The following is a 16,464-nucleotide window of genomic DNA, read 5'->3' as shown; positions in this document are numbered from 1 at the left end:
CCTGTGTCTGTGTGGGTTCTCACTGAGTAAGACATGCTCGTTAGGTTCATTGGTGTGAGTGTGAAAGGTTCTCTGTCTCTCTGTGTTAGTCCTGTGATAGACCTGTCCAGGGTGTACTCCACCTCTCACCCAATAACACAGAGGTTCCAGGGCCCTGCGACCCTCTAGAGCGGTTACAGAAAATCAATGAATGAATCTGCCATGAATGTATGGCAGATGAAATCGTGCACGTATGAGGTGGGTACCACCCACAGATGGTACCAATTAAACCTATACTCTCCACTGGCCATTTTCAACTAAAGAAGTCACTGGGATGAGTGGTGAGATGTTTTCAAGTCCAGATGCTTTAGTTGTAGATTATCTAAAGGATATTTTTGATTCAAGTCATACTGAAAGAGTCTGTTCATAAAAGTTATATGTCATATATCATGACTGAGGACACTGTAATGCCACTAATAACTAATCAGGATCCCACTATTTGAGTTGTTCTGCAGTTTAAGAACTGCTTGATTTTGTCATTATAAAATTTTCCAGAGGAGCTTCATCTCAATAAAGCCTTAATGAAAGAAGTTAAAGAAACTGGTAAGAGTTATTGTTAGAAAGGTTTCACTTAGTTCAATAGTTCAGAATATAAACTTGTTTTATGTGCAGATAGTTGACAAACTATTTAAAGTCCATAGTTAAAGAAACACAAAGTTGTCTGCAGCTCACTGTTAACAAGAGATCCTCTTGGTCACATTTAGTCCTACATGCACTGTGATCTTGAATCCTTATCACAGGAAAACATTGTTTTGAATGTCCTACAACAGCAGAAACTGTTACCTAACTTTGATGACACACCCTCATTTATCTTCATACATCCCTCCTGCACAATACAAAGTGGCTGTAATCAATTTCTTAGTTAACAATAAAAAGTGACACATTAACCTTTAACAAACTTATACGTGCAGAGAAAGAAAGGCTAAAAGTAAACACTGGAACAGTTTGGTATTAATGCTGGGACACCCCCTATATTGTAAAATTTCCTTCACTGTGAAGAAACCTGTGTTTTTACACTCAATAGATTTTACTGATAAATAAACAGTGGTGTGAAAAAATGTTGGTTCCTGTCCTGATTTCTTATGCTTTTGTATGTTTGTCACAATTAAATGTTTCGGATCATCAAACTAAAATAATAGTCAAGGACAACACAAGTAAAGACAGTTTTTAAATGAAGGTTGTTCTTAGTAATAGAAAATTAAATCCAAACCTACACGGCCCTGCGTCAAGAAGTGAATGCCTCCTGAAACTAATAACTGGTTGGGCTACACGTAGTAGCAAGTGCTTGCGTTAACTTGCAATGAGTCTTCTGTAGCACTGTGGAGAAATTCTGGCCCACTCATTTCTACAGAATAGTTGTAATTCAGCCACACTGGGGGTTTTCCAACATGTACCTACAACTTTTTTAAGGTCATGCCACAGCATCTCAGTAGGATCCAGGTCAGGACTTTGACTAGGCCACTCCAGAGTCTTCATTTAGCTTGAGGTCACGCAAAAATCAGCCCCAGACCATCACACTACCACCACCAGATTTTACTGCTGTGATGTTCTTTTTCTGAAATGCTGTGTTACTTTTACACCAGTTCAACTTTCGTCTCGTCAGTCCACGGAGTATTTTCCCAAAAGTCTTGGGGGTCATCGAGATGTGTTAGAAATGGCTTTAGAACCTCAGCATGTCTAGCTTTTGATGATCTTTTGGTCTGCTTCACTTTGTCAACAGGTCCTATTTACATTATTTCTTGTTTGAGAACAGGTGTGGCAGTAATCAGGCCTAAATAAGATAAGCAGGAAGGTGCAAACACTTTTCACACCATTGTAACCACAAAGAAAAGAATGTTTACCAAAAACTTGCAATGCAGTGCAACGTCTTGCAAATCATTTGCACCCTGTACTTAACTGAAAATACTACAAATATTAAAACTATATGAAAAACGTGTGCTCATTTTAAATTTGATGCCAACAGCCTATATGGGAAAAAAACAAGACTGGAGCATGTATATCACATACATGCTCCAGTTAACAGCTTGAAGTCAGAATGTTTGCATTCCCTGCAGATGATGGTATGTCATTGCCTTATTGAAATAAGAAAGGCCTTCCTTAATCTGGATGGCAGCATATGTTGCTACAAATATCGTATATATAACCTTCTGCTTTAATGTTGCCTTCACAGACGTCCAGGTCACCTATGGCATGTGCACTCATGCATTTCATCACAGGTGGTGTTTTTTTAATGCTGATAAGCCATATGTGTTCTCTTGCCTTTAATCCAGGAGACACAGTGAAGCACATGCTCAGTGGAAATAAAACAGTACTCACAGAAATATTTGAGCGTCTCTTCAATCTGCTCACGTGTGAGTCCCAGAACGACCGTTGGTGGCAGCAGAGGGGTGTGCAGCCAGTCGTCATTGTCGTATCCAAACACACTGTCCGCTCGAAGTGTGTAGTTGGGCTGACTTTCTGACAGGAGGCTGACTATCTCCAGCTCTGGCAGGTCTGAACAAAGGTCTGAGTGCGGGGAATATGTGTGGTTTGTTTGTGAGAAAAAGAAAAATAAGGAGAAAGAGAGGAGCATATCAACAGCCACGACTAGACCGACATGTCATGTGTTATGACACACTGCCCTCTGTTGTTAAAAGCACGAACCTACAATGACCTCCTTCTCAACACATATGCCAACTGTTTATGATCCGCAAAAAAGACAATTTACCTGTAAGAGTGGACACATCGTGGCGAGACCGTGGTCTGAAGTCGCTGAGGTTCCCTGATGAAGTGAACTGAAGAGGCGGGGGGTCCACATCCAGGGCCCCCGGCGCCTCCCCCAGCCCCTCATTGAGGGAGTAGGATGACTGGGAGTCCAGATGGGCCTGTGGGGGCCAGGAGGGAGGAGAAAGAGATGCTCGAGGAGAAGAGAGGGGCGTTGAGGCAGGATGGGACAGCTTGACTTGGGAGGGAGAGTTCAGGGTGAAGACTAAGTCAGGGTTGTGTGTTCCGCTGTGACACTGAGGCCCCCTGGTGGCTCAGGGAGAAAACGCAGGTATCCAGGGCATCGACTCTGACTTGTGCTGAAGGTTATGACTAAAGAGAGAAAACAGGAGAGAAAAGAAAAGAGAGAAACATTAAACTATAAAGACCGTCTCTGATGTAAGGCCACGTTATTTTCTGAATGTTGTATTGTTATTGTACGTGCCTAGACTGCAGTATGGTGCAGAAAACTGATACACAGTTGGCCAACATTAACTCATTAGAAATACAATGACAGCTTTATGGTTTTTAACCATGGGAAACTCGATAGCTCTGCAATTGTTTTCACTATTAACAAAGCAGGGTCTCGCCTCCGCCCTGAGTTTTAGGGGTCACACAGATCAAGTTCCCGCTGCCTGCAGCTCCACACAGATCAGGTTCATCACCGTAACATCACACTCTTATAAACACACTGTACAGCAGGAGGAGGTGCACACCGGACCATAACCTACAGAAGCTCTAAATACATCTGCAAAATTTTAACACAACACAACAAATGATATTCATGTCACATTATACCATATTCTATAGTGTAGAGGAAGGTGTTAGGACATGGATTTCACCATCTTTGTATTTGAATTTATATATCATGTTTTCATAGGTAACAGAAGGTTAAATAAAGACTTAATAAACTTTACTATCATGTTTTTTAGACAAGAAAATATACATGTGGCACTAGATGGCAATAGACTGCAAGCATAAATATATAATGATGTGCATATGTATCAATTGTTTACGCCAAAATGTACAGAGGCATATTTATGACAAAGACTGTTAAATTTAAGCCTGACTTTCAACAAAAGAAGCATGTCTCCTTTCTTTGCACGGTTTTAAAATATTAATTAATATTAGGGTTTGTGACAGATCCCATTTTTCCAGATCCTCCTTCACTCTCTCTGCTGAAGCACATGTTTGAACTTCCGCTGGCTGATGCATGACTTTAAACCATTAAGTCCAGATTTTCTTCAGACATGATGAAAATAATCCCACACATTTCAGACAGCAGTGCATTTAGCTGCACTATTTCTTATATGAACACATTTCTTATTAATTGGAGCCCACAAGGCTCCATGTTTTAACCAGGCTGGTAAAACTAACAAAAGGACATTTGATACCTCTGCCCAGTTATTGCAGTCAATAAAACATGGCTGTCAGGAGGCAACGGGTTCAACCATTTAAAGCAGTAGATAACAGTCTATCATGGCAAGAGAACACTGAATACTATAGTTGTGTACACACCCTATTGAATACACCTACCTGATTACACATGAATTAACCCCCAACACCAGAGGCCCCAAGAGTATCAGTGTCACTACCCCCAGCAGAGCCCCTTTCTCCTTGTTCATTTCCTCTCCCCTGCTCCCCACTGCACAGACTATCCAATCAGCTGAGTGTTTTGGTTTCTGGCCAACTCAACATCAATCCTCTCTCTCTCTCTCTCTCTGAGCCATGTTGCAGGAGTTACATCACACTCACAGACCTCAGCGTCTATATCCACCCCCAGCAGACAAACCGCTTCCAGTCATAAATCCACCTGTGACATGTGGTTATATTACTGGTTCTCACTTGCGCTTATGCATGATGGAAAAACACTGACCTGATGAAGACACTGTGAGAGCAAATTATCAGAGTTTCTTCGGCACACAAAATAAAAGCTGTGAATTCACAGAGCAACAAAGCAGGCTTATCCAAGCTTTTGAACACAATGTCAGTTCCAATTTAGCAGTAGCCGAAAAACGCCGTTGGTTGTTTAACCGTGCAGCCAAGCGAGACCCTGTCAGCCACTTAGAGGTGACACCAGAGGACACGGTTATTAGCCGTATACCCCGCCTTTTATTCCTGATTTTTTTTTTCTAGGCAGGATGCCAGAGGGAGAAACTCCAGCAAGCTGAGTAATCAGCTAGGACATCATTCAAACAGAACGTAATGAAGCTGCAGAGAAGATTACCTCAAACACAGCAACAGAAAACAGACTTAAAATGCCTTTGGGGATTTTTGAGTGTGTGCACCCAGAACCATGTTTGGTAAAACATTCAATCTCGTGAAATAACAACAAATGAACTATATTAAGAAAGGCCGTCTGTTTTTCATGAGCTGACGTCTGAACTGAAACAGCGCGGCAGCCGATCCTTCCTATGACCTTAGAGTCTGGACTGCAGCTGAGCTGAACTCAACGGAGGTAAAGGGCAAAGCTTTACACGGGCGCTCTGTGCAAACAATGCCCTTCCAGGAGGGTGTGTACGTGAGCCGAGTCACACAGGACTCAGCCCGGAGATACGGCCGGGAGAGGGGGAGGGACAGAGGACGCCTGCGCTCATCGAATTCAAGGAGGGCTGCATTTGAGACACGGAGACGAGACGGGAGGGCAGAAGAGGAGCCTTGAACTGTCAACACTTTCTATTCACGCTGTCACCAGCAGATTTAATAAACCACACTTTGAACACTGAAAGACTTTTTTATCAGCGTCTTCTGTCGACTACTCTGACCTGAAATCTGCAACACTCAGACCCCAAGCACAAACTGTCGACTGTGATCAGGAGACGACTGCAGTGTCCTTCATCTCTCTTATTAAAGTTAACAAATATAGTATGAAGTATAATTTAAGACTTAAATTTGAGGCTTCTAGTGTTTCGTGAGACATACAGTAGGTTTCACAGAAAAAGCTTTTTTATTGAGGAGGTTTCGTTATTGTTTTGTTTACTCCTGCAGGATTGTTTTAGGCCTGTTTGACACATTCAAGAAATGTGAGAAGAATTCTGACAAAGCACAGTAAACATGCACTGTACAGTGTTGTGCCCATGCAATGTGACACTGTTGTGTCTTTATGAAAACTTAAATGTCATTTCCCTCCACAGAAATATGACTGAAGTATCCCTGACACATGCACCAAGACATTATGAGTAAAATGATGTCAGATGTCCTTGTATCTTACACTTGAGTTTAGTGCTGATCTTCTTCTTCAACGTAACTTAAAATGCTACTTTATTTCAAATTCCCAAGACGACTTGATGTTGTTCCTGATCTTTCTTATTTTGCAATTGTGACAACAACTCCAAAAAAAAAACAATATGTCTGGTCTCCACTTTGTTAGTGTACACCACTGATGCTAATTTAAAGACAAATGTTGCTTTGATTTCAATTACTGTTTACTGGCCTTAAGTGAAGATATAGTTATAATTGAATAAAGGTGGTTAAAATATAAGAAAAGGGAAGAAAAAATATTTTCTGTCCTCCCTCAACAGAGAAGCAAGACAAGTACTTTCCTGCTTACACAACTTACAATGTCAATGACAATGTCATTAATACAACAGGAAAATTTCCCTGCCTGATTTTTTCTTTGAATGTTGACAAACATCTGTAAGATTAAAAATGACTAACTCTTACCCCCTGGAGATTAAATAAACTCAGCATGCGGCACACTTCAAACTACAGGCCTCAAGAACAGTAGAGAAGAACGTACACATGTCCGGACCATTACAGGCAACTAATGATTAAGACTCACTAGAGGGCTAAGAGGCTTTGATGTATTCTGCTGTGCAGCTGACGTCTTAAAACCTGGAATCTGTGTGATATTACAAGGTTAGTTTAACAGAAAAGAAAAATTAAGAGTTGTTTAAAAGCTCCAACTCTTCAGTTGACTATGTCATCCTGACATTAACTTCCTGTTAAGATAAGGTTTATTGATCTCCAATGGGGAAATTCAAAAATTTAAAACATCAACAAACATAAACATCCAACATTATCAGCTAAAAGAATAAGATGACCCAAATAGCACGTTACAGTACAGAGACAGGTGGACGTGCATGAGATCACGGTTTAACGCACCATTAAGTCTGCAAACAATTCATAATACCTGCAACCTCCTTACAAACACACATCACAAGACATTTATGGCCCAATCAAGCTGCAATATTATGTTTGACAAGAGATGGATCTGTGTCACCGTTAACCGCAATATTCTGTTTCTCAGAATATTCGTTGAACATCCTGTTACAATTTAGTAACACACACATAAACTGAAAATCACATTTAGCCGTTCTTCAATTCCAGATCAAATAAAGACCTTATGCTAACCTGCCAACTGAAGACGTTTATGAATTACTGAGACGCTTTAGCAGTGATCCTCACAGATCACACATCCCAGCAAATAACAGTAATAACTGTGCATATTCCTAAAAGCCACAGAAACAGACTTACTATAAACAACAACAACGACAACACAGAATGAGGAAAATACTACGGAAAAACATTACCAACCCATACTTCCTTGACCAAGTTCCCATAAAAGGGCACATTTATTAGACATTTTGTGATATCAGTCATAAAGCACATTCAAGATAAAAGTTGAGAACCTTGTGACTTGAGATCACACAAGGATAGTGGGTCACGGCTGCTCTGTCATCCTGACGAGGACCAACATACAAGACAGATGTTGTACAACAATATCTACACTGATATCTGACACACAATTAATACCTTCTTTATTTAAAAATATCAAGCACACATCAGCTTAATGCAAACACAAAGCCGACATCATGACAAAAGACAGGTTATGATGCAAGACACAAAACAAACATAGAGGTTGGCCACATTAAAGAGAGTTGGAAGTGTTCGGGAAACGGACTGATTCCAATCAAAAGCCTCAGGGCGTATTCACACCAGGCTCCTTTAGTCCACTTGAAACTGACTTGTTCCTCTGGTGCAGACCTTTTCTGTAGGTGTGAGTACAAACTCGTAGACTCTGGTGCGAACCGTGACCACCTCTGCAGCTGGGACTCGGTTCACTTGTTTGGTCCGCACCAGAGTCCGTAACAAACCCTGGTACGCTTTGTTTGTCCTGTGGATGCAATCCGAACCTTTTCCAAACCAAATGCAAAATCTGAGATCCTTTTTGGATTTAACGGGCTTCCGTTTGAAACAATTCATCATACACACAAAGGGGATCTTGTCAGGACAACAATACCTATTAATGTAATTAATATCTTACGGAAAAACCACCAATATAACACACACATGAGTGTAGGCACAAATATTGTCCTTTTTTACATTATGTAAATTCAGAATAATTCCATATCTAACGAAAAAACTTAAATTTGCCCCATTCAACCCACTCTTAAAGGTTTAATGTTTAAATTACATTAAGTTCATTTCGAATGGATTATATTAATTTCGTTTAACTTCATGGCCACTTATGCCGTGAAGTTAAACAAACTTAATATAATCCATTCACCGCAGGTGTCCAAAGGAAAAATAAGCGACAGTTTTGTCCACAAAGACAAGAAAAAAAAATAAAAATTTGCGATCGATCGCTAACTGGTATACCAGGAACAAAAAGCTACAAAAAATGTTGTGATCGGTCATCGTCGTTTCATTCATTCATTCATTCGTTTCTATTTAATACCAAGACTGAGCTGTGGGTCAACGTGGGGCACAGAAGAGAGCACTGCCTCCTCGATATATGGCCAGAGGAGAGCATATATCAGCTGTTCGACGCACAAAAATCCCAATGTCTCCCAATGTCAAAAATCCCAAATCGCAGAGAGAATGTGCGAAGCAGGCTTTACCTGGACTCAGACGCAGTGTCGGCTTAAAGTGAAAAAACTTCCCCAAAGATCCCACCAATCATTTTTATCCGGTGACTGAGCAGCTACAGGACACACGTGGGTTTGTTTACAACGTTGCTCCACAGGTCAAAAAATACAACGTGAATTCAAACCGAAACAAGTCCGGATCAAAGCAAGTGAACTATCGGACTTTCCTGGTGTGAATACGCCCTCAGATAAAAACCTGGAGAACAGGAGGAAAGAGCAGGAATGCAGCTAATAATCATTTTTAGACAATAACTGAATCTGTTAGTGTTTCTAAATGAATGAGCTAGTGCCTAAGATCACATGCTCATCACAGTTAACAGTAAACCGCTAGCCAGTGGTAGAAACAGAAATAACCGGAGAAAAGGAGGAACAGAGGAGTTTCAGAGTGCAAGAATGTCACCCTGACAACTGGGAGAGCTAAATCTGGACAGCAGCTCCACGTGAAAAGAAAGTGGTCTCAAAAGCCCAAATATCCATCATTCACTCTCTAATGTTCACTCAACATGTCGTCCTTTCAATTGGTTACAGCAGCTATGAGGGACACTTTTAAAACATCAGACGCCCATTCCAACTTAAACCACTTAAAGATTTTTGAGTCGGAAAGAAACTTGTGAGGCTTGAAGTTAAAGAGCTGGCTACAACAGAGAGACTGTGACTTCAAAATAAGAAACGCAGACCAAAAGATACGGCTGAAATAATTCATTCAGACTGTACATTTTCATCAGTACATTCCAAAGTCCTAAGTCACACAAAGCTGGGCTGAGGTTTTAAAGGGAGTTGTTATGTTGCAGAGATTTGAATTACACTACGTTTAATTATCATTCTCAGTTCTCTAATTTAAGTTTCATAAAGGTCATAATATGACCTCAGGTTCCAGGAGTGTTTTCCTTTAGAGGACACAGCCCACAGTTGATGTGTGACACACACTGGAAGACAAACCTCTGAATGAGTAACCGAGACACAAACCAAAGGGCACACCACATTAAATTTGCTGAGCTGTATTGCATTCGTTGTGTTACAGGTTCTTGTGTCTCTAAATGCTACACACAAACACTAATGTGTCTGTGAAGGTTTGGATACACAGAAGCTGGCAGATGCCTGCACTCATCTTAAGGTCTTGCATGAATTTAAACATGAACGCAGACACAAACACTGCGGATGAATTAAAAGCTATTTTAAGATTTAATTGTCAGTTGGCCAGTCTGATGTTATGATCCCGTCCCTTAGCTGATTGACGTAATGCTAAGTCATAAACGGCTGAACATGAACCACCGTGCAGAAATAAAAGAAGTCACACCTGATGCAAAATGAAACTAATCATCTAATGGGTTGGCTTCAAAGTACAAAGAGAAAAGCCCGAAGCAATATTTAAGAATGACCATGACTGATAAAACACAGATAAAATACTCAACCCACGTAAATAGCACGTGGCACCTCTTTCTAGTCTTCTTTCCATAGCACAACTTGACAAACAAAACCTCCTTTCATTTAGTTCAGACGTGTGTCAGGAAAACAAAAAGCTTCTGAGCTGGATCAGGACTAATTAACAGAGACTCAGTGCTAAAATGCTAATAACACTGGACTGGCTCACAAGTCAAGTACTGGTCACAAAGCTGTGAAACGAACTCACATTGCTGCTGAGGCTGTTCTCTCCGAATTTGACGTGTTGCGTAGAATGGCTCCTGCAGCGTATCCCCATCAAACGAAAGGCTCCGCTGCTAGTGCTGCTTTACCGGCCAGCTCGTGTCCTGTCCTGAGCGTGTCCTGTCAGAAAGAGCGAGAGCAACGGTGAGGGAGGGTGGAGCTGGAGCTGAGGGGGGCAGTGAGGCGGGAGGAGGAGCAGGGACGTCGGAGAAGAGGCGTGCAGGCGCCACGGACCCAAGTGACTTGACAGAAGAACAAAACTGAAATCTGAGAGTCAGCACTGGTTCATTTTGATGATGAGGTCAGGACTTCCCTCTTCCTCTTGTACACGGTGATTTGCATCGGCAAACAGGGTCAGACTCTGATCTCAACTGTATTGTCTGGATATTTCCTGCTGTAGTTCAAAACAACACAGCCAGGACTGTCACTGATTTACAAACAGTAATCAGCCATGAATTACTTGACCTACACTACTTTACTAACAAATCAATCTCATCTATGTCTAATCCCCTATATGTATACTTTGATCTTATAAACGTATCTTCCAGGGTTGGCTGGGGAAGACTTATTTTGCTACTGTGTACTGGTCATATCCTACGATAACAGCTCAGTAACTAGCTTAACATACTACTCACAGAGGCCGGTGTTTGTCAATTAAAACTTAACTTAATTCTAGGAACAAAGCTACAGGACACTAGTTGAGACAAAGCAAACAAGAAAACAGGAAACAACAGAAAGAAAAACATTCACTACAACATCTGTCGTAGTCATTGTATTAGTAGTAGTAAATTCTCTGTGACTAAAAGGGTCTGAATACTTTTTAAAACAATGTTAACACCGTCAATCTGCCGATCAATCCTTTGTGTTATTTGAACTGGCAAGCTAATAGAAAGCTTATGAGAAACCATGTAATCAGGATGTTAAAATCAAAAACAATAACACTGGAAAAATAGGTCATTATTCTAGCACAACTGCAGGCAGCAGATGTCAACAATCCCATGCAGCAAGTGCATTCCTCCAGGTTCATTCTTGCTTTTTGGGATCCCCTCAAAACGTTTACGCTGTGGCTTCTTGTAGCACATTTCCATTTGCCAGTGTTGTGAATATTTAAATTGATTCTTTCCCCATACACACGAGTAATTGTGTGACAGTTAGAGAAACAAAAAGAAGTGAGCCTAATGTAATCACGTGCTTCTGTCTTCATTTATTGTACCTAATACCCAGACTTCACATTTGGGTTAACAACCTTTTCCAATCTACCTATACTAAAGCCAGGAATTAACATCTCAATTGACAATGTTAATACACAACGAATTAAGTGAGCTTTACACACAAAGGTGCCATTCAAGTCCAAGCAGTGCGTGAGTGTGTACAAAGTGCACACCTTTTGCACGTGTACAGTAAAATAGTAGTACAGAAGACACCACACACGAAGAAAGAAAGGGGGGCTTCTAAACACTGAAAAATACTGAAATTATTCCCTATTTTTTGCAAAATTAATTAACATAGACTAGAACTGAAAGAACATTACTTCAGTACCAGGGTGTGTCATTTTACCGGCGACTTTTCACTTGTTATTATGAACAACACAATTAAATAACTAGCTGCAGATAAACCTAAAAGCAAACTAAAAAAAAAAAAAAAGGATAAAAACTTTTATATTTAACTAAACAGACACAGAATTTAAGACCCAAGTTAGGTTGCTAGTTAGCTTAGAAGATGTTAACAATAACATCAACACCTCCAACCACGGAGGGCTAAATCCCACCCTCCTGAGGCGTTATGGAAATTTCCCCTCACCGAGTTTGGACAGTTTAGAAACAAGAGCGAAGCGACAGGTACACGACACGAGTGTCTGTGACATGTTAAAAGAAGGTAAAACATGGGGAGACGAGGTAAACTTACATGTTTGTTTCGTTCGTGTGTGCTGAAGGTCGGCGCAGAAGTCTCCCCCTCGGTAAACTGGAAGCTCAGCTGTCACCGCGGCTGGTCTGCTCGGGAGTATCATTTGGTCATCTTGAAAGCGAGGCATCACGGGACATGTAGTGTTCAAATGAAATGCGTTTTTTCCGGTCACGCAGCAACGGTTAAATCCGTTGACTCTAATCAGAATCAGAATTACTTTATTGATCCCAGGGGGAAATTACTTTTCCTTACAGCAGCTTCTACTCAAGGTGCTCCAGTGTTAACAACAAAGAGCAATGTAGGCAATAGGTTAGAGTGATACATCTAGACAACTGTAGTAAGAATACACGCGTCAATGTAAAAAAAAATATTAGAAATATATATAACAATATGTACAAGAATAAGTGAACCTGTGTTCCGAGTTGTTGGTCTATAATAACATTGAATATGGGGTATTGCACAGCGGGAAATTATTGCACAGTACAAGTATATGAAAATAAAGTGAACATGAGTTATTGCACAATATCAGTATAAATATGGTTATAAATATGGGTTATGCACACGGTGAGTCCAGAGTCCAATGGTATATGAGGAAATATGTACAAGTATATGAAAATAAAGTGAACATGAGATATTGCGCAATATCAATATAAATATGGTTATAAATATGGGTTATGCACATGGTGAGTCCAGAGTCCAATAGTATATGAGGAAATATGTACAAGTATTTGAAAATAAAGTGAACATGAGTTATTGTACACTCAGAGTGAGGAGTTGTACAGGTTGATGGCCACAGGGAGGAATAACTTCTGTAGTGCATCATAGTGTGATCAGTCTGATGCTGAAAGAACTCCTGTGTCTGACCAGCACGTCATGGAGCGGGTTCGACTCATTGTCCAAGATGGCTTTCACTTTGTGAAGCATTCTCCTGCCTGACATTAATGTTTTGTAAAGTGAGTTTATATATCCCGTATAAGATGCTTTGTAGGAAGACTCGTTCACAACCAAAATATGTCAAGCCAGAGAAATCACATCACACCCTGTGGATATTTTTGGTCTCCTTTTCTGAGAGTATTTGACAGGTGATAAACTTGCAGCTTAAATTAGCTAAAGATAAGAAGCAGGTGTACACGCAGACCAGTAGATGTACACAGATACCTCTGCTTATAAAGAAATAGACAAAAACCTCCCTTCTTTCCACTGCCCACAACAAACTCTACAACGGTTACAGCTATCTGATGTTGACATGCGCCATTAAAGAACATCTGTCATAGATGTTAATTTTAGCAGCCTCTCTTATTTTATCTGGATCCTCCCAAACTAGCAAGGACTCCCACATGTGACTGGAGCAAATGTTGATCTATTTTAACCCTGAGAGCCAACTAGTGGATCTGACCGCAGAGCAGATGCTGGAGGCCATTCAGAGTGTCAACTGATTATACGAGTCTCTGTCTACCTCTAGTGGTAACGCACTGGTAGAACAGAAAGATTTTAGCCAACGTGGTCATGCAACCCACGCAGTGCTGATATTTTGATCAATTCATAAATTACAAGGCATCATATAATTGTGATCCTTAATATAGCAAATACAACTGCACTGAACTGGCAGCAAGAGCTCACAAAACAATGCTCATAAATTAAGTGGGTTTTAAGTAGAGATTGTTTGGCCAGCTCAGCATTTAATGCCAAAAAACATTTGAATGACATGGGAGCAAACACAACGAAGACTATGTGATGGTAAAAGCAGCAGGAAAAGCGAGTGGCCCTGGATAGGAGAAGATTTTGTTTGGGCTCTTTCAAATGTTAAATATGAACATACGTGCTCAGCTTCATTGCAGGTTATGTGACTACATTTTTAAAATTAAAAACAAGACTTTTGTTCAGCTTTTTTTCTTTCTATATCTCGACTCTTCTCATGCGTTGACAACACATAAAACAGGTTTTTATACTCAAAGCACTCTCTCCCCAGGTGGTCAGCTGCAACTCCACTGTCCATTGTTCCAAAAACATTCCTAAGTGGACAGCCAGCGCTACAGTATACGTGTATCTTCCATTTGTTACTGATGATTAATAATTTACCACCATCTCCATCAAGGCTAGTGGTGAGCTAGTGGTCTGCCTCAGGCCACTTCCTTTCCCAAGGACAATGGGGCCATTTCCTGCAGGGCGCAAAGTCGAGTCCACCAGAGACACGAAGTGAAACAGGCGAGTATTGTAAAGCAGAGACATCATATCTCTGTGTCCTGTCCTTGGGATGAAAGACAGGCTCGGCTGTGCATCGAGATTGATGGTCTGTTCACTGGGAGGTCGCAGGCCGAGACCGGAGCACAGAAACCCAGACATCTTTTTGAACCCTGCCTACAGGATGGAAATAAAATGTATTTGGAAATATGCCTGCCGTCGCGTAAGGCATTATGTACATGGGATGTATCGCATAACACTATCAACACTTAAGCTCAAGAGAAAGGATTCATGAGCCTTTCAAATGCTTCCAAAGAAAGTTTTATCAACGACGTACACTTCATAAGCTGAATCTTGGACTAAAAGAGAGGTGTTTTGGTCGTGTCAGCCAGAGCTCCAGTTCCACATGAATCCTACTCTTTTAATTCTTGGCTAATTTTCAAAATAAAGAGCCTGCTGTGTTGAAAACAATGGTGCCATTCATGTCCCTGCGCCCCCTGTGTCCACTATCCAGGGATATCCGAGAAACCAAAGTCAGAAAAACACACAAAAAGTCATTTACTCTCACAGCAAAATGTATGTTCATATGGTCAGGTCTAGCAATATGAATGTGCTGTTGCATTCGATGAACAGTCTAATAATCATCATGCCCCTCAAGCAGCACATGAAGACCTGAGTGTCAGTTGGGTCTGTGGCTATTTTTAAAGAGAGGGTTGTCAGTTCACACATTCAGTGTGACAAATATAATGGCCTGTATAACCAGCAGTGGTCCAGCACGCCTTGTCTTCTCCTCTGCCTCATTCATTGCCTGAGGCAGAGATGATTACTGTCACAACGGTCGCCTACGAGAGACCCGTGACAATACAGTCTGAGTCATGACATGGAGTTCAGCCTGACCTGTCTGAGTCTGTCAGAGAAGCAGATGGAGGAGCTTCACTGTGATTACACTGCAATAGTTTTAACATGATTCAGTCACAGTTTTTTCTATGCAGAGTGGAGGGCTGTCGTTGTTCCAGTCTGGTGTTAATTTTAAAAGTCTGTTTAGTCTCTGTTTTTCTGAAACACATTGTGAAGGTCTTTCTTGTTCCTCCAAAACTGTTCTGACTCATCAGAGAATGGGCATGGGCCTTCTGTGGGTATCTTTCTGGGTGTTCTTCTCTTAGTGGGGGCCTTTGAGTTGAGGAGAGGGACACCTTGTGCTGTCTTTTCTTTTTTTGATTGTTCCTATAGTGTATCTGTGTCAGGCTGCATCCTGCTGGGGATGTCTGCTGCCATCAGGGAGTGTCATTGGTATGGGTGGGGGTGTGTGGTCTGGTCTGGGGTGGGTGGTACATGTCAAAGTAACATCCACAAGAATTTTCCACCAGAACAATGAAATGCCACAAGATGCTATTCACTTCACCTGGTTAGTGGTTTTAATGTTGTGGTGGACATTTGTACATCTGTGTATTGAAGTGGCTTCTGGAGTTACAGATGCCTGGTGGGGAGTTTAGGTTCTTATTTGGTACATCTGTGGGTGGCGTTCACATTAAACTCACATGACTAGGGTAAATTGCAACCAGATACTCACCTGTAATTGGAGGAATTAGTTTTAATCCCGGTTTATTCCCCCAGTGAATGGTACTCTCACAGCCCATTAATGGCGTTTTGTGGCTGGAGTGCCAGAAAAAGTCAAGAGAATTTTCAATAACCTCCAAATCCCAGTGCACTTCAAGCCCAGTAACGCACTGAGGAAGACGTTCATACAGTTCAGTGCAGTGGAGAAGGTACAGACTTGTACAATGCAGAAACCAAACAACATAAATGCAACACAGGAGTTGAACAAGTTCTTCAGGTCAGGACTCAGCAGACCACATTACACCTGAAGGACAAGAGACATTTTAGCTTTTGGTTCGAAAGGGGAATACAGGACAACATCTGCATAAGACTGATAGACTCCTCTCTGAACATCCCTAAACTTCACACCAGTCATTTAGGACTGAATGAACCACCCATGTATGAATAATGGCAGTCCTCACCCTGCACAGACATAATAAAGTGAAGCTCCTCTGTCAGTCAGTCTGACTGTATCAGGTAGGTGGGG

General features: G+C 41.2%; 1 long non-coding RNA gene across 1 annotated transcript; it reads right to left on the bottom strand.

Moving 5' to 3' along the window:
• Positions 1–2,899: 2,899 nt before the first annotated feature.
• Positions 2,900–12,329, bottom strand: LOC125004596. Its single transcript, XR_007112363.1, has 3 exons — positions 12,201–12,329; positions 10,282–10,415; positions 2,900–3,114 (listed from the first exon to the last, which is right to left on the bottom strand). It is a non-coding gene; the product is annotated as an uncharacterized LOC125004596 (long non-coding RNA).
• Between the last annotated feature and the right edge of the window lie 4,135 nt (positions 12,330–16,464).

The sequence above is a fragment of the Mugil cephalus genome, chromosome 2 (genome assembly GCF_022458985.1).
Source record: "Mugil cephalus isolate CIBA_MC_2020 chromosome 2, CIBA_Mcephalus_1.1, whole genome shotgun sequence".
In the NCBI taxonomy this organism is placed as follows: Eukaryota; Metazoa; Chordata; class Actinopteri; order Mugiliformes; family Mugilidae; genus Mugil; species Mugil cephalus.
Note: the sequence above shows the minus strand (reverse complement) of the source record. Positions and strands in the feature narration are given on the sequence as shown.